At 38.0% G+C, this 19,740-nt stretch overlaps 1 protein-coding gene across 18 annotated transcripts in view; it reads left to right on the top strand.

The window, feature by feature from the left end:
• Nucleotides 1–19,740, top strand: part of PPP1R12B (protein phosphatase 1 regulatory subunit 12B) — a 241,733-nt gene that overhangs the window by 147,439 nt on the left and 74,554 nt on the right. For 2 of the 18 annotated variants that reach the window (XR_008649673.2, XR_008649674.2), the window contains exon 20: nucleotides 3,103–3,249. The exons of 14 other annotated variants lie outside the window; for them this stretch is intronic. The gene's annotated coding sequence lies outside the window, so the exon portion shown is untranslated. Of the gene's footprint in view, nucleotides 1–3,102; nucleotides 3,250–5,333; nucleotides 11,962–19,740 lie in introns of those variants that run through there. 2 more of the 18 variants (XR_008649672.2, XR_008649671.2) reach the window with 2 other exon arrangements.

The raw sequence follows: 19,740 nt of genomic DNA, 5'->3' as shown, positions 1-19,740 counted from the left end.
CAGTTGACTCAGCTCTGCAACAACAAATGAGCCAGTCAAAGCGGAGGGCATTCTATTGAAATGGTGCTGTTAGCTAATCAGCATGGATACAGTTGAGAAGCCAGGGCAGCTCTTTCCTTTCTTGGTTTTTAGTTCAGTAAAACTGTATCTGCTATTGAGGTCATGCCGGCTTCCTTCTCTTCCCTAGTCCACTCCTTAAGAGTGATAGTATCTACTATTTTTAAAGTTATCTCTTCCTAAGACTCTAATATCTTTTTTTAACTGAAATATAATTTACAATTAATGCACAGATTTTAAATATACTGTTTGCTGGGTTTTGAGACTTGTATGTACCAGTATAACCACTACCCAAATCAAGATACAGAACTTTTCCATCACCTTAAAATGTTTCATCATTAACGCTCAAGAATAAGCGATACTAATCTATGGTGATAGAAATCAGAAGGGTGGTTGCCTCTCAGGACAGAGAATTGAATGGAAAAGATAGAAATCAACCAGCAGTAATATTTAATTTTTTTTTTTGAGACAGGGTCTTGCTCTTTCGCCCAGGCTGAAGTGCAGTGGTGTAGTCATGGCTCACTGCGGCCTCAACCTCCCAGGCTCAAGTGATCCTACTACCTCAGCGTCCCAAGTACCTGGGACTACAGGCAGAAGCCACCACGCCCAGCTAATTTTTGGAGTTTTTCTAGAGATGGGGTTTCACCATGTTGCCCAGGCTGGTCTCGAACTCATGGGCTCAAACAATCCTCCTGCCTTGGCCTCCCAAAACGTTGGGATTATAGGCATGAGCCACAATGCCCAGCCAATAATATTTAATTTTAATGGTAGAAAGGAAGCTTCAATGGTTATTATCTTTATCTTATGCCTCCAGTCAGAGTTAGACCTAAATGATGCAAAATATCTATTGTTTTTCCCCCCCTTCTTAAAGATTTCAAAAGAAGATTGTTTAATACTTCACTTGTATAGCAGTGACAAAACGTGGTTTAAGACCTTTCTATTGTTTAAACTAAATCTCTGTCGAGGTCATTGAAGTTCATTTCCTTTTTTATATACCAAGAAAAATGTAACCAACACTTACATACGGGTAAGATTTATGGCCAGGAATGGCCATAATGTTTGCTATCAATAGAATATTTGGTCAGGGAAATGCAAATCAAAACCACAATGAAATAGATCATCTGACCTGTTAGAATGGCTGTTATCAAAAAGACAAAAAATAACAAAACCTGGTGAGGATATAGAGAAAAAGAAACTCTTAATACGCTATTGGTGGGAATATAAATTAGTGTAGCCGTTATGGAAAACAGTATGGAGGTTCCTCAAAAACTAAAAATTGAACTACCATATGATTCAGCAGTCCCACTACTGGGTATTTATCCAGAGGAAAGAAAAACAGTGTATCAAAGAGATGACACTCCCTGGTGGTCTAGTGGTTAGGATTTGGTGCTGTTGCTCTCTCTCGCTCTTGCTCTCTGTCTCTCTCTTTCTCACTCTCACTGTCTCTCTGTCTTTCAAAGAGATATCTGCACCCCTATGTTTATTGCAGCACTATTCACAATAGCCAGGATATGGAATCAACTTAAATGTCCGTTAACAGATGAATAGATAAATTAAATGTGGTATATGTACATATATGTACATAGTGGAATACTATTTAGGCATAAAGAAAAATGAAATTGTCATTCACAGCAACATGAATGATCCTGGAAGCCGTTATGTTAGGTGAAATAAGTCAGTCACAGAAAAATAAATACCTCATGTTCTCACTCATATGTAGGATCTTAAAAAGTTGATCTCATAGAAGTAGAGAGTAGGATTGTGGTTACTGGAGTCTGGAAAAGGGAGATAGTCAGAGGTTGGTTAACAGATATAAAATTATAGGTAGGGGGAATAAGTTCTAGTGTTCTACAGCACTAAAGGGTGAATATAGTTAATGATAATTTATTGTATATTTTCAAATAGCTAGAAGAGAGGATTTTGAATGTTCCTAACACAAAGAAATTATTTTTGATGCTAGAGATGCTGATTACCTTGATTTGATCATTACATATTGCATATATGTATTGAAAATCACTTCGTACCACATAAATATGTACTATTATAATGCATCAATTTAAAATTTTTAAAAAGAGAGTATATGATAGACTAGTCATGCATTGCTATGCTGGGGACAGCAAGGAACATGCTTAGAAGGCTGGGGACCCTACTTAAGCCCAACGTAGTGCATAGTTTTAGTCTGAACCCATCTCCACTGGTAAATCTATGAACCAGTGAAACTAACAATGAATGTATAAAATTGACATCTTAGCACCTCATTGATAGATGTGAATTGTTTATGCACATTAGGTGTATGACAGTCTCTGAGAATCTTAATAGATCCTTTGTCTTTCTAAATGAAAAATAATCTGCATCTTAATTTGAGGAATAGGGTTATTCTAATTATATCTGAAAATGCTTTTATATTCAGCAGTGTGTTTGCTGTTTTCTGTACTATAGTAGTAATCACATAGAATGTTTGCCCTGGAGGGAACAAGCATAGGTACGCCACAGAAGATAATGACCATTTGGATTATTTCCATCTTTTTTTACCTGCATCTTTGGCCTGGATTCCATTTTCTTTACATTGAGTTTTATCTGTTGCTTTCTTACTGTTTTCCCTGTTTGCTCTGGAGCTGTTTTCCAAGCCAATCCTGTTGTATAATTGAATTTATCACTAGAGGGCAGAAGTGGTCAACAGAAAAGATGTTGGTGAACAGGCAGAATGGTGCCCTGAAGAAGCTGAGCAGAAGACAAATTGCTTTTGTTTTTAAGGAATTGTTGAAGGACCCGGTTCAATGTAGTAAAGGTAGTTGCCTCCCAACTTTTGGTATCATAGGATTGGAAGAGAATCTAGAGATATCTTGGATTAGGAACCGCATTTTACAGTTAAGAAAACTGAGGCTCAGAGAAATTAAGAATTATTTGGGCATGACATCTCTGCTAGGTGAGCAACCTGTACCTTTTTTCAGGGAACCTCTGTGTTTGACTGTAGTGAAGCAAACCTGAAATTAGGACTTACATCCTTTTCTATTCCCTATTCATCCATTTGGTTTTTTTACTCAGCAGGTTACATGTTCGAATTGACTTGCTAGTAGCATCTCACCTCCTTGAGTGAAGGAACGTCTTCTTGAAGGACAACTTAAAAGCCTACTCAGAGTATCAAGATTCAGTGGGTAGAGCATCAGCATTCTTCTGCTGTCCTTGACGTAGGTGGGTAGTTATGTATGTCAGGAAGTAAGACTTTTCATACTTTTCTTTTCTCGTAGAATCTCTGTTGCTTTTAGATAAATCAGGTGGCACTCAATCTGAACAAAATCACTGAAACCTTACCCTCAAAGTTAGCAATGTAGCTGTCCCCATCCAGAATGCAATTAGTAGGTCTGGATTACTAATCATCCCTAAAAACTCATTGGTAAAGGAGATAGTATTAAAGAGTTACTAAATCATAGATATCAAGGTACCTGCCTTAGATAACTGGGGGTATGCTCGTGGAGAGATCTGTTGGTAAAAGTCTTCTAAAAGAGTTAAGCTATTAAATACAAGGTTTTCAAACTAAATGAAAGAACACAATTGGAATTTGCTAGCAGAGCTGAGTTTTGAACTTTAACAGAAAATAAATGACATAGAAATAAATAGAAATGTACCAAAAGCCACTAAATGCATTTTCCATTTTGTCCTGCCTTCACTTTTGTAAGCATCTTAATTCAACAAGTGCTTTTAAGCGCCAATTATGATCAGGCACTTTTCTAGATTCTGGGAATGCAACAATGAACAAACAGCCCTGCTCTTATAGAATTTACATTCTAGTGGGAGAGACAGACAAAATAAATATGTAAAGTAAATACTATGTTAAAAGGTGATACATGCTATGGAAAAACCATATAGAGTAGGCTAAGGAGGAATCAGAAGTGCCAACATGGAAGGAGGTTGACATTATAAGTAGGGTGGTCAGGATAGGCCTTACTGAGAAAATATGATTTAAGCCTAGACTTAAAGGAAGCAAGGTGGGAAACTGTGTGGACATGTAGGGGTAGAGTGTTATGGGCAGAGGGAATAGCAATTGCAAAGACCCTAAGATAGATGTCTGGCATTCTTGAAGACAGGTTAAAAAAAATCAGTGTGGCTAGAGTGGAATGTGCAAGAAGGCCAAATGGCATAGACTGATACGTTATTATAAGAACTTTGGCTTTTGTAGTTTTGAGCAGAAGAGTGACATGATTATACTTATATTTTAAAGGATTACTGCCTGCTATTTTGGAGAATGTACTCTGGGAGGACATTAGTCGAAGCAGGGACATCAGTTAGGAGGCCGTTGTAATACAGCCATCCGGGGGAAAACTGACGGTGGTTTGTACCAGGATAAAGCAGGCAGTAAAGATCTGAGAAGTTGTCATATTCAGGATATATTTTGAAGTTAGAACCAATGAGATTTTCTGTTTTCTTGGATATCAGGTGAGAAAACAGAAGGTCAAGATTGACACTAAGACTTTTTAGCTAAGGCAACTAAAAGCATGGAATTTTATTAATTGAGATGGAGAATACTACAGGAAGAATACATTTGGTGGGGGAAACGTAGACATTTGGTTTCGGTTTTAGAATTGTTAAATCTAATAGGTCTGATTGACATATTTCCAAATGGAAATGTCAAGAGGACAGTTAGATGTAGGAATCTGGAATTCAGGTTTAAGGGCCAGGCTGGAACTACATCTAGGATATCAGTAAACCTAAAGATTGGATTTTAAAACCATGAGATTGAATGTGACCACGAAGAGAATGAATGTAGACAGAGAAGAGGCCAAAAGAGCACTGGAGCACTCCGAAATTCAAAGTGAGGAGAAGGGGAAGAATCAGCAAAGGAAACTGAGCAATCCTGGTACCTGACCCTGAGAATATGGATGCAGTTTCCCCCTTTTTCCAAAGCGAAATCAAACAAAACACATGGAACAATAGGCAGTTTTATCATTGTTCTTATTTTACCTTTTTTTTTTTTTTTCAAGGGTTGTTTCCCATGAAATCTGCTCAGTCTGTTTATAAATGGGCCATGCAGTGGTGTAGGAGAGCTGGACATTCCAGAGCATCTTCTGGTGTCTTTTGAACTAGAAATTGCTTCCTTTCTGCAACCTTGTCTAGAGGCCTTTGAAGTCCAGGGATGTCATAAGACTCTTCTTACTACATCAGAGGGATTCTATTGATTACCATGTCTGCAAATGATCTGTTAACTTACCTCTTGGTCTCCTTTGCCAAATTTTCTTCAGCTCTATTACATCTTTGAATAACTGTCACTTCAATTTCAGTTAAGAAGATTCTTGGGGCCGGCCATAGTGGCTCACGCCTATAATCCCAGCACTTTAGGAGGCCGAGGCGGATGGACCACTTGAGGTCGGGAGTTCGAGACCAGCCTGGTCAACATAGTGAAACCCCATCTCTACTAAAAATACAAAAATTAGCTGGGTGTGATGGTGCCCACCTGTAATCCCAGCTACTCGGGAGGCTGAGGCATGAGAATCACTTGAACCGGGGAGGCAGAGGTTGCAGTGAGCCAAGATCGCACCACTGCACATCAGCCTGGGCAGGACCGTGTCCCCCCCAAAAAAAGAAGACTCTTGGAAAAACTTTTATTAGAAATAAAATAACACCTAAAAGGTGTTACTGTATATTAAAATTTGATTTATTAATAGCTCTGGGGTGGCTAGAATGACAATTATAGACTAAATTTAAAGCTAAAAAATACTTTAAAGGCCACCTAGTTAACACTGTCATTTTAAAGTTAACAGCTGAGGCCCAGGAGATTAAGTACCTTGTTAGTGTCACATAGTTGTATTCCTAGTGCACAGCTGTTGCACTACCTTCCAAATTTGTATCTTTATATCTGTTATATCTCTTATATCATATAACATATGTTATGACAAATAATATAGCATAATAGTTAAGAGTACACACCCAGGAGCTAGACTCCCTGCATTTAACCCCAGCTTAACCATTTAACTACTTTGGATAGGTTATTTAACCTTTCTATGCCTCAATTTCCTCATCTGTAAAGTAGGGATAATAATAGTCTACCTCTTAGAGTTGTGAAATAAAAATGAGCTAATATATTTAAATAGAGGTGATTACAATCCATTTAAATTATTTTCCAAATCTGTAAGTTCCTACATCTGGATGAGAGTAAGGCTTTCGGAATACTTTTATTGGCCTTAGGATCATGTGATTTTGAAGTTATTAATTTATCCTTAAAGAATGGATTATTTGGAGAGTCACAGAAGTAGCCCCAAATCCTCTATAACTCCAACATGTGTTCTGACACATAACTGAAGAATTTTGAGGAATAAGTTTTAAAGGAGATTGCTGAAGTAGGGGGAAAGAAATGAGTGGAAACGAAAGGAACAAGAACTAAATGTTTCAAACTGTGTTTGGAACCTGTTGAGCATCTGATCAAGTCAAGTCCCTGCAGCTTCTCTGTCAAGCAAGCAGGCTTTCATTTTTATGCCTAAATAACCCATCCCATTTATGCTTCTTTGCCAGTGCTTCCAACAGTCCTAGTTTCAGAGATCTTTACTATTTTTTCCCACCTTCTTTCTTTGAGTAAATAGCAGCCCTTTTTCTCCAATTTTTCACAGCGTTGCTTCTGGCTATTTGCTGGATCCTTTCTCTCGAGCAGAATTTTTTAATCTTGTTACTTAATCTTGTGAAACCGCTTTATCTGCTGGAGGGTATCCAGCAACTTTCTGTCCACTCTCCACCACCAGTCAGTATTTTTGCCATTCTCCTTTTAGGTAAAATCCTAAGTCTGTTTTGTTTTCCTCTCTCTCTGGGGCTCGATTGCCTAATATGGTAAGGTATTTCCCAGACAAGATCGCACTGTGGAGTTAGAACAACAGTTTGACTAAGTTTAAAGACATGGTAGGTGAGCTATCTAATAGTTATTTATGTAGCAAAGTAATATTTTTTTTGCAGTATATTACATAACAACCAAAATCTATTTTTTAAGCAAGCCTCTGTTGCTTTTAACAGACTTAAAGAGATAATGAAATACAGATTTTTCTCCTCTTAACCTGTTTAATCTTTAGGCAGATTTTTTTTTTTTAAAAGGAAAAGATAGCTTGTCCCCAGAATGAAAGGGTTTTGAGAAGTCTGAGAAATTTGATAAAATGATAATGTTCATACGGATATAAAAGTAAGGGTAAACTTGATAAGCAATGGCTGTTATAAACAGTCCTGTGGTAGCCAGCCTCTGGGAATTGGCAGGCATTCCACGTGTAGAAAAGCAAGCTGTCCTGGATTTCTGCAACTGATGACAATGCGCAGTCCCAGGGAAAAAGATAGAGATTGAGAAATGGCAGCCAACCAACTCCGTATGTGGGAAGCTGCCTGTTATCCGGCATGCACTGAAGAATCTTCTCTAGTGGTTGACTCCACATTGGCCTCGAAGGATCTTTCCTCTCACTGTACGTTTGCTCTTGCTTTGCAACTATAGTTTCTTAAAATACTGCAGATGCTGTGATTTTCTATATATGGGTTGTGTCTTGCTGTAGCCCAAGCTGTATAAACCATCTTAAGAACAAAGTTTCTTTTGGCATCTTCCTTTTATGGACTCTATTAATTTTAGGTCGTGCTGTTGCCCAGGAAATCTCAGTAATCAAAGCTCACATGTATTCCTTTGAGACCCTGTAATTTTTGGAGCTAGTGTCCCATTACATCAGTGAATTCTGCTTTAATCATAATTCTTTTTTAAGATAGAATAAATTGATCTTTGAGGTATCTGTTTGGACTTCTTTCATGCATCTCATCCAAAGATGTGAAAGGTTTATCCAGCCACTAAGGATAGTATAGTTAACTTCTTGACCTTTTCTTTTTTTGATTTCTTCTTCTGCCTCCAATTGCTTTCAAGATATTAGTTTGTGTTCGTGGCTTGTGACCTTATGTCTTTTTATTATAGAAACACAGATGAGCTTAAAACTTTGCTGGAGCTTTTTTTAAAAAATGTTTATAAAAGATAGTAAATTTCATTAAAGAAAATTCATGAAGTATAGAAAAATATAAAGCAGTAGTTTTCAAAAGCTGCAGGAGAATTGCTAGAGGAGGTTGTAAAAATTCATAGGGCTACTTTCAGGGAATACAGTGATGGGGGATGTTCTACGTGCATTAAGTGGAAAGGGTGAGAGATGCTAGATATCCTAAAATGCCCCATATCAAACAAGTATCCTGAAGCTTGCTTGACTTTTGACTGTCTCCCTCGACAGTCATAGATGAAAACCTATCAGTTATCTGAGTCTAAAACCAAACTTGATTTTATGTATAAGCTCATTTTTGGGGGGCAGTGGGGAGGAAGACAGTTCTAAAAATTCAACCACCATGTAAATGAGGAGAAACTGCTCTTAGTTTTATTTATCCCTGACAGCAATGCCACTTATATAATGAGTACATCGTGCTACTTGTTCTATAGATCTGCATTTAACCTCTGCCTTCATGATAATTATATGATGCATCCAAATCTCTGACTGCTTCTTTATGCCTTCTAGTTTACTGGCCCAAGCATTAACACATTAAAATACATATTTTATTATAAAGTGCTTTGCTCTTATTTCTTCTTCATATTATGTTATTCTTTTAAATGATTTTAGGTAAGTTTTATATCAGTGATTTTTATTTCAGAATAGTAAGGGGGTGTTAGAAATATTTGTTATGAAAAGGGATTGTTTCAGCTATGAAAGCTAAGAAAAAATTGTCCATAACTATCCGTAACCATACTTTTCAGAAGAAATTATTAACATTCTAGTGAATTTCCTCTGCTATTTTTCCAAAATTTTTCTTTTTAAAAAACATATTCAAAACCAACTACTGACATTCTTTAGAAAAGGATCATTGTCAACTTGAGCATTCCTGGGATACCATCATTACTATGATGAGAATTTTATAAGGTTGTCTTCAAAGCACTTGGGTTCAACTCTTTTATCAAAGTAGTTCTATGATGGCTTTGATCATAGAGAGCCCCAGGAATAATTGTTTCTCTTTCAGTTGGAGTCTAAGAGTTACCTCGGTTACAGAAGTATTTATTTCTCCTGTTGATAGCATGGCTGGAGAGCCTTAACCATGGCTTAGGCTTAGCTAATGTTAGAGTTCTAGCCCCATGATTGAGGTAGAAAGCTTGATGTGGGATTTGAAGTCCTTTTTCAGCAAACGGAATGTTTATGGATTTGCCCCAGCAGGAATGTTGAGCTTAAGGCACTAACAGACGTTACCTTTAGAAGTGTTATTTTGGTAGAATCTCAAAGGTAGGATCCCAAGCTGTAAAGCTTCCTGTATAAAGCTTGTAAAAATGTAAAAATGAATGGCCACAACCTCCCAATTTTAATTTTTCTCCATACTGTCTCAGTCTTCAGTAAAGCAAGTTCAAGAATCAGATAGCAGCCATTTAGTGGCATGAATCTCTTCATAGAGAAACCATAGTTTTGTAACCTAGTATGATCCTTTAAGGTACATAAATGTTCACACAGAAGTGCCTTCATAGAATATGTACTTTTAAGAAACTCTTGACTTTTTTATACTTTAAATTTTTTAAAATGTTTTATTACAACCTGAACTCTTACACCTTAAACTATGTCAGTATTATTGGCTACCAAGAGGAAAGCAGGGAAGTTTTAAAAATCCATTGGCAATACCTAGCATAATACATAATACAAGTACTTATGGTCTTGGAGCTTATAGCTGTTGTTATGTTTCTGAAAAATTTTTTCAGGAAACAGAAGTATTTTAAGAGCAAACAACAAGTTTGAGTATTACATCACCAAATAAAACATTGTATACTTTAAGATGGCATTTTAGGAATTGGAGGACTTTCAAAAGTGGTATGCCAAATGGGTGAAACATGGGGCTGTTTATGGTGACTGAATGCTGTATTTCTCATTTCTCCAAATGTCTGGTATAGCTACTACTTGCTGGCTGTTGTGAAGAGTCAACACTCTGCCTTTCTGAAGCTGATAGGGAAAGCAGATGTTTATACCTATTCTCCAGCAGAACATGTTGGGGGTGGTACAGTGGTAGCAGCCTCACTTCATCTTTGGCACGTGATCCTCTAGGTCAGCAAACTTTTTATGAAAAGGGCCTGATAGTAGATATTTTCCACTTTGCTGCCCACGTAATCTGTTGCAACGACTGAACTCCACTGTTGTAATGGGAAAGCAGCCATAGACAATATGTAACCAAATGAGAGTGACTATGTTCCAATAAAACTTTATTTACAAAAGCAGGCTGGTGGACTGGATTTGGCCTGCAGGCCACGCTGCAGTTTGCTGGCCTCTGCTCTAGGTTGCTGATACAGAAAGTATTTGCTAATGTCAACATAACTCCAAATGTCAATTTTCTCTCATCCAAGCACTTCTCTGATAACTCAGCATTGTGCCAATTCCCCTGATTCTTTGTTATCAGCAACAGTTTGTTGGGGAACATCATGTGTTTAGAGGGATAAATGTTGTTTGGACAGCATTAATGAGTTTTGGTCATGCAGCAAGAAGCAAGCTGTAAAGCTTCCTGAATGAGAAAGTGAAGGAGAGAGGGGGAGTTGCTTCCATGTCATTTTAAATATAGTCTCTCTGTTATGTTTTAGTTCATTACCTTTTGAGAAGAAAGTCTGAAATGGTTCTCCTAGCGTGTCCCTATCTGTTTTTCTCATCTGATCCTATTCCTTCTTACTTCCCCAAGGACCAGTCTTTGAGGTTAGCTAAGATTATAGTTGGGAATATGTAATCACTTAATACTTGAAATTCAGCTTTTGTAGACTATGACCATAAGTAAGTTTGCCTTTAAGGCTCACAGGTTCTTGGAAGAGTGCCTGTCAGAAGATTGTTAGTTGCTGTCATTCACTTTAATTGCTTGTTGTCATTTCAATTCCTTAATTAGGAGTAGATTATGGAATTTACTAGTCTTTTTGCCTTGTCAGTGCTTAGTCTACTGAATATGTGCAGGAAAAACATTTTGGGGATTTGTGGAGGGGATGACAGAAATATTCAAAGTGATGACCCTGTGCTTGCTTGAAATGATAGTTAAGAGGGATGGATTTGGGGGAAGAGAAGCTGAAATCCTGATTCTTCAACAATTTTAAGGAAAAAAGTGATGAAAACTGACATTAATATGTCACAGTAAAGACTCATATAAGGTGTGGGAATTGAGCATGGGATGGCATAATTAATTTTGTGCCAAATAAACAAAATCAGATCCTTTCTTGAGAATAAATGTTCACACAGATGTGCCTTCATAGAATATGTACTTTTAAAAAACTCCATATATGACATGCTGTGTGAGAAGGCTTCTCTTAGATCGTTGGTGACCTCTAGTACTTTGGACTAAAACTAATGAACTGTTATTTGGTCAATTTATGTATCATTTCTGGAGTTCTTGACTTAGAGCTAAGGGCGTGTGTAGATACTGATATCCAGCAAGCTGAGCCATTTTCAATTATAATAACCTAATGGGTAAAGCTTCTATAGTAGTCTCCTTCACACCTGTCAATAATAATCACTGGGGTTATTTGTTTACAATGTAGGTTTTTAGACCTCTCCCCTTGAGATTCTGGATAAGGAGGTGACATGGTGGTAGCGGGTGGAAGTCCTGGAAATTTATATTGTAAAGGTCTTCCAAAGTGATTCTCAACAGGCAATTCTGACAGATAGTGTTCCTAGAGGTATAATGTTTAGAGATTGCTAACATCCCAGGTAGGTCAATCATTAAAGAGTAGGATTAACTGTAGCACACTAAAGGAGCTTAGAGCCAACCTCTACTCCTTTCTGTCCTCCCGAAATATACATTTAACCCAGAGTACCAAATTCTCAAAGACCCTCTAGGACAATCGAGTCCCATTTGGGATGTCTTTTGCTCTCATAGCAGAATGTGTTTATGCATTAGGGATACAAAAATGTACAAGGTAGACAAAATTCCTGACCTCATAATACTCACATTTTATTTATTTATTTTTGATATGTATTATAGATATTGGAGTTATCCAATACAAATTTTATTCAGGCAAGTATATATATATTATATATAATATATTTATACTAATATATATTATATATAATATATTTATACCAATATATATTATAATATATAATATAATATTTACACTATTAATTTATAATACAATATAAATTATATCCCAATTTATACAATAATTTATAATATAATTTATTAATATAAACATAACAATTATAATATATAATATATATTAGCAGAATCTTTTAAAGTTTATTTCAATAATTTTGGGGAACAAGTGGTTTTTGGTTACCTGAATAAATTCTTTGGTGGCGATTTCTAAGCGATTTTGGTGCACCCATCACGCAAGCAATGTACACTGTACTCACTATGTAGTCTTTTTTTTTTTTTTTTGAGACAGAGTCTCCTTCTGTCGCCCAGGCTGGAGTGCAGTGGCGCAATCATGGCTCACTGCAATCTCTGCCTCCCGGGTTCAAGCAATTCTCCTGCCTCAGCCTCCTGAATAGCTGGGACTACAAGTGCCCGCCACCATGCCCGGCTAATTTTTTTGAATTTTTAGTAGAGATGGGTTTTCACCGTGTTAGCCAGGCTGGTCTCGATCTCCTGACCTCATGATCCACCTGCCTCAGCCTCCTAAAGTGCTGGGATTACAGGCGTGAGCCACCGTGCCCGGCATATGTGGTCTTTTATCCCTCATCCTTTCCCACCCTTCCCCCTAAGTCCCCAAAGTCTATTATATCATTCTTATGCCTTTGCTTTTTCATAGCTTAGCTCCCACTTACAAGTGAGAACATACGATATTTGGTTTTCCATTCCTGAGTTATTACACTTAGAATAATGGGCTCCAACTCCATCCAATTTGCTATGAATGTTGTTATTTCATTCCTTTTTATGGTTGAGTAGTATTCCATGATGTATATATACCACATTTTTTTTTTTTTTTTTTTTTTTTTGAGACAGAGTTTCGCTCTTGTTGGCCAGGCTGGAGTGCAATGGCATGATCTTGGCTCACTGCAACATCCACCTCCCAGGTTCAAGCAATTCTCCTGCCTCTGCCTCCCGAAATACTCACATTTTAATAGGGCAAGGGATATTTCTATTAGACATCCAGTTGAGATGTCAAGCAGACAATTGTCAACTAGGAATTTGGACTTTATGGGAGATATTAAAGCTGGAGAAATACAGATGTGGAAGTCATTGCTTTAGTGCTGGTATTTAGAGTCAGAAGACTGGGTGAGATCACCAGAAAGCATAATTAAAGCATAAAAGAAGTCACCTTGACTAGGCTCTAGGATATTCCAGGGCTAGCCCTAGAAAAGAGCAGGAATATTTCTTCCATGGTACATATAGAGGTACTTGTTGAATCTCTTGTTGTGAAAGTGAGATCCTGCTGATCTGACTTAATGTGATACATACACACATACCCCTTTATACCTAGAAAGCAATTAGAGCCTAGGGTCCAGGTGAAAGATAATGTGCTGAGTTTCTAATGGTAGGTGTGGAGAGAATGGAACAATGTAAGAAATATGAAAACTCAGCAGGATTTGATGTTTTACTAGATGTGGATGATAAAAGCATAAAGAGCAGTCCCAAGGTATTTGGGAAGATGCATGGAATTGGCTTTGGAGCCAGAAGACCTAGGTTCAAAGCTTGTTGCATCTCTTATTAGCTGGGTGGTCTTGGAAAAGTAATTTAACCTCTCTGAGCTCTGAAAGTTCTTTCATCTGTAGAAATGAGATTATTATCCTTGTTTTGTAGGCTTGATATAAGGAACAGCAGTAATAACGTATATAAAGGGTTTAGCACAGTGCCTACCTTTGGTAAATTTTTAAATAAATAAAGGCAGCTCATATGGTAGTATTTCACCAGTCTCCCCTCCTCCCGTCTTTGAGCTTTCATACATGTTATTTTCATTCTCTAGAATTCTCTTCCTCTTACTTTACTGCCTCTTCCTCTCCCTACTCCACTTTTTAAAAACATATTCATGTTTTAGGTTAAGCACCACCTCCCCTAAGAGGCCTTCCTTTGACCCCCTCCCTGGACCAGACTAGGTTTCCCCTAGCACTATGAATTTATCTTTAATATGGAGTGGTAATCATACTATGTTGTATTTGCCAACTAACTGAACTCCTTGAAGGCAGGATCTGGAATGAGTCTCATTCTAGTGCCCAGGCTGGAGTGCAGTGGTGCAATCTCATGTCACTGCAACCCCACCTCTTGGGTTCAAGCAGTTCTACTGCTTCAGCCTCCCAAGTAGCTGGCATTATAGTTGTGAGCCACCATCCTTGGCTAAATTTTGTATTTTTAGTAGAGATGGTGTTTCACCATGTTGGCCAGGCTGATCTTGAACTCCTGACCTCAGGTGATCCGCCCTCCTCAGCCTCCCAAAGTGCTGGGATTATAGGCATGAGCCACTATGCCCAACCTGTTTCTTGTTCATTATATTTACAAGAATATCTAGTATTTAGGTATGTCTTCTGTGAATAGAGAACAATGCAATGCATGATATTCATTTTTTTATTATGATGACTGCATAGATAATATGCCATTAATAAGATTGAGAATTCAGGAGGAAGAATATGTTTGGGGATGAAGATAATGATTTTGCTTTTGGACATGCTGAGTTCAAGGTACCTATCAGACACAAGAAACTAAATGTCCTATAGGCAATTAGATACATGGGTGTTAAGTATAGGGAAGTTCTAGGGCTAGAGATAAAGAGTTGGAAGGTATCAGCTTGCTGATAATAGTTTTAAGCTATGAAAAATACATTTCCCAAGGTTAACTTTTAGAGCAGTGATTCCCAACTTCTTTTCTTCCCCAGCATTCTGATGGATATTAGGTACTCACTGTGTAACTGTGGTTCAATGTCTCAATGATTCTGAAGCAAGGGCAAGCAAAAGGAGCATGTTCCCCAGGGGAAGGCCGATTATCAGAATGATTGTGGGGTGCTAAGGAGGGCCACTGCTATGAAAAGAGTACACAGTTTAGAACAGAGCCAGGGCACACCACTGTTTGAGATGGCAGAAGGGGAGAGGTACCCATGAAAGAGATCAGCAGGAAAATGGTCAGAGAAGAAGGAAAAGAGCCTGGAAAGGAGAGTTCTGCTTTTAGCTCTTTGAGGAATTGCCAACACTGCTTTACACAGTGAATACTTCCACCAATAGTGTATAAGCATTTCCTTTTTTCTGCAGCCTTGCCAGCATCTGGTTTTTGTTTTGTTTTGTTTTTTTCTTTTTTTTTTTTTTTTTTTACTTTTTACTTTTTACTAACAGCCATTCTGACTGGTGTGAGATGGTATCTCATTGTGGTTTTGATTTGCATTTCTCTGATGATCAGTGATACTGAGCTTTTTTTCATATGCTTGTTGACTGCATGTATGTCTTCTTTTGAAAAGTCTCTGTTCCTGTCCTTTGCCCATTTTTAATTGGGTTTTGTTTTTCTCATGTAAATTTAAGTTTCTTATAGATGCTAGATATTAGACCTTTGTCAGATGCATAGTTTGCAAATATTTTCTCCTATTCTGTAGGTTGTCTATACTCTGTTGATAGTTTCTTTTGCTGTGCAGAAGCTCGTAAGTTCAATTAGATCCTACTAGTCAATTTTTGCTTTTGTTGCGATTGCTTTTGGTGTCCTTGTCATGAAATCTTTGCCCATTTCTTTGTCCAGGATGGTATTGCCTAGGTTGTCTCCAGGGTTTTTATACTTTGGGGTTTACATTTAAGTCTTTAATCCATCCTGAGTTGATTTTTGTATATGGTGTAAGGAAGGTGTCTAGCTTCAGTCTTTTGCATATGGCTAGCCAGTTATCCCAGCACCGTTTATTGAATAGGGAGTCTTTTCCCTATTGCTTATTTTTGTCAGCTTTGTCGAAGATCAGATGGTTGTAGGTGTGCAACCTTATTTCAGGGCTGTCTATTCTATTCCATTGGTCTATATGCTGGGTATATACTCAGAGGAATATAAATCATTCTACCCTAAAGACACACGCATACGAATGTTCACTGTAGCACTATTCACAATAGCAAAGACATAGAGTCAACCTAAATGCCCATCAGTGACAGACTGGATAAAGAAAATGTGGTACATATACACCATAGAATACTATGCAGCCATGAGAAAGAGTGAGATCGTGTCTTTTGTGGTAACAAGGATGGAGCTGGAAGCCATTATCCTTAGCAAACTAATGCAGAAACAGAAAACCAAATACCACATGTTGTCACTTATAAGTGGAAGGCTAAGTGATGAGAACTTGTGAACACAAAGAAGGAAACAACAGACACTGGGGTCTACTTGAGGGTGGAGGGTGGGGGGAGGGAGAGGAGCAGAAAAGATAACTACTGGGTACTAGGCATAATACATGGGTGATTAATCTATGCAACAAACCCCTGTGACACAAGTTTACGTATGTAACAAACCTTCACATATACCCCAGAACCTAAAAATAAAAGTGTTTGTTTGTTTTTTAAAAAAAGAGTAGTATTCAACCAAACAAGGGAATGAAAACTTTCAAAGACTCAATGTGACAGAAACTTAACTTCTTACAGCTCCAGCATAAAGGCTTATGTAACTAGAAAATCTGCATATTCAGCCTGGCCTAGCTTCAGGCATAGCTAAATCTAGGAAGCTGAAATTTATCAGATCCCTGCTGCCTTCTCTGCATAGGCTTCAGAGGAAGAAAGACCTTCGCTATCCTAGTGTCCATATATCTTTTCTTTGTTTTTGGTTTTGGTTTTTGCAGACAGGATCTTGCTGTGTTACTCAGGCTGGCGTGCATGGTGTGATCACGGGTCACTGCAGCCTCTACCTCCTAGGCTCAAGTGATCAGCCTCCCAAGTAGGTGAGACGATAGATGTGTGCCACCATGCCCAGCTAATTCTTTTTATTTTTTGTAGAGATGGAGTCTCACTGTGTTGCCTAGGCTGGTCTCAAACTCCTTGGCTTATATTGTCCTCCCACCTTGGCCTTCCAAAATATTGGGATTACAGGTGTGCACCACCACACTTGGCCTCGTAGTGTTGGTATATCTGATTGACCTTTCCTGGATCAGATGAACTTCCCTGCACCAATTTCTATAGCCAGAAATTAGATGAGATTTAGCTAGAGAGGCAGTGAAGCCTGAACCCTGAAACCAAGTTTAATTCAAGTCCCTCCTCTGCTACTTACTGTGTAACCTTGCCAAATTATATATTCCCTGTGTCTCAGTTTCCTCAACTTTAAAATGAGAGAAATCATAGTACTTATCACATAGGTCATTTCTTTAAATGAGATAATACATATAAAGTGGACAGAACAGTGTCTGGCACATAGTAAATTATCAATAAATCTTAGCCGCCATGATGATGATAATGATAACAATAGTGGTAGTGCTGGTCATAGTGATGAAGAAGAAACAAGAGCAGCAGCTACCACTTGTTATAGGGGTAGGGTTAGGAGAGGGTCAGCTACATGGAATAGATTCCCCACAGGAAATAGGGATTCTGTTATCAAAAGAAGAGAAAGAGATAAAGGGTTGGAAAGATAAATTATAGCTACCAATAGTCCTCTGTAATCACATCCAGTAGTTTGAGAGGTATCTCGTAGGTTTGCCAGTAAGGAGATGTTGCTGACTTGTGAGAGCAGTTTGGTGGAGTGGGGCTGGGGAGCATGAAAGGATGATATCTTCTCTTTGTGATTCATCTGCATGTAACGATTTTGATGGATTTTCTGGAAATTAATAGTCTTTGGTTAGTAGCCATTTGCCTTGTGGGCAGAGCTCCAAGATAGTTTGCCATTAAAAAAAAATCCTCATAAAGGCTTAAACAGGGTTCAAACAGATCTAATCGTCATATTATTTGGCACATTGTGGTACCTGATTCCATCTAAATTGCTTTCCCCTAACAATCCTTAGTCCACGTTTCTGCTTTCTCTCCTTGTTAAGAATAGATGGCAGATCAACATTCTTGCCTACTCCTGCAAGAGCATCTTGAAGGAATGAAAGGCAATTATACTTCTGCTGCAGAGGAGCATTTTCCACATGTTATGCTAACAGTTAACGAAAAGAGCTAGTTATTGGATTAGTTCGTGAGGTGTGATTGTCGGTTTTCATCAGGTTCTCATTACTGGTAATGTTGCCCAGACCTACATTTTTTCTCTGAATATGCTTCTGCCTTTTCTGTGTCTAGCTTACTTGTTTACAAAATGTTTTCAGAGAGAAAGTCTAATTAAGGGTTAACAAAGTTCTGCTAAGTCACCCCAAGATTATCTGGGCTAAAGAAGTTTTTACAGAGTACAGTTATGGAAAACAGCTCTTAAGAGTTTCTGGGTTAATCTAGAATGATTTCCTAAAAGAAATGTTTTAGAAGAATTATTAAAGGAATTTTTTCCTCCCAGCTCTCCCCTCCCAAATTACAGCAGCACCCACAGACAAATGTCACAAATAAAACAAAACTATATAACAGGTAAATATGAGGAAAGAATGAGGAACTGAGAACTCTAGCCTCCAACTTTACCATTAGTAAAAGCACATTACAGTGTTCCAGACTTGCTCTGTGAATAAGCTGTTCTCAGCTATGTATTATTTACGTTAGTTCCTTAAGTTCCTTCCAGATTTTATTTCCTAAAAATATTGGGGCTTTTGTTGTTACTGCAACCCACAACTGACCTTTCAGGAATAAATTAGATTTAGATAGTGATTATTAGAAAGCTATTTCAAAATAGACAACATGCATAAGAAAAAGTGTGTAACCTTACTGGTATTCGAAACTATAATTAAAATTATAATGAAGTAACTTTGTTTTTTTTTTTTTTGAGACGGAGTCTTGCTCTGCCACCCAGGCTGGAGTGTCATGGCATGATCTCGGCTCACTGCAACCTCCGCCTCCCAGGTTTGAGCAGTTCTCCTGCCTCAGCCTCTCAAGTAGCTGGGATTACAGGCGACCACCACCATGCCCCTCTAATTTTGGTATTTTCAGTAGAGACGGGGTTTCATCATGTTGGCCAGGCTGGTCCTGAACTCCTGACCTCAGGTGATCTGCCTGCCTCAGCCTCCCAAAGTGCTGGGATTACAGGCATGAGCCACCACACCCGGCCAAAGTAACATTTTTTTACCAATCATAATAGGCAAAGACTTTGAAAAGATAATGCCCAATTTAGCTAAGAATGTGGTGAAATGGACCTTCCCATATTTTACTGTTGGGAATGCAAATTAGTCATTATTTTCTGAGGAGCAAATGGCTAGATTGACAAAAGTCCCAAACTGACCCAGAATAGCCCCCTATGAAAATGTATCTCTGGGAAACAGTTCTAAATATGGGAAGGAGGGGGATTTTATGCACAGAAATTGTTATCACAAGGTATGTTATATATAGGCAGCTCTGTAAATATTCATTCTACAAATACTTGAGTACCTACTATATGGAAGGCTATTAGGCACTATTGAACAAAACAGATTTAGCTCGTTTAGCTATTTATAATAGTGGAAATATTGGAAACAGCCTACTGTCCAGTATTCTGGCAGCAGTTAAGTGAACTATGATTCATCCATCTAATGGAACACTATGAATCATAGTTTGCTTTACCATTCCCCACCAACTAGCCATTTAGGGGTGTTTCCTTAAAATAGAGTGGAGTATAAGTTAGCCATTTAAAAGTGAGTTACAAAGATAGTATAATAACTTGGATAAATGCTTACAGTATAGTATTACTAAATGAACTAGATACACAATTGTATATGTC

The sequence above is a fragment of the Symphalangus syndactylus genome, chromosome 19 (genome assembly GCF_028878055.3).
Source record: "Symphalangus syndactylus isolate Jambi chromosome 19, NHGRI_mSymSyn1-v2.1_pri, whole genome shotgun sequence".
In the NCBI taxonomy this organism is placed as follows: Eukaryota; Metazoa; Chordata; class Mammalia; order Primates; family Hylobatidae; genus Symphalangus; species Symphalangus syndactylus.
This window is presented reverse-complemented; position numbering and strand designations above follow the sequence as displayed.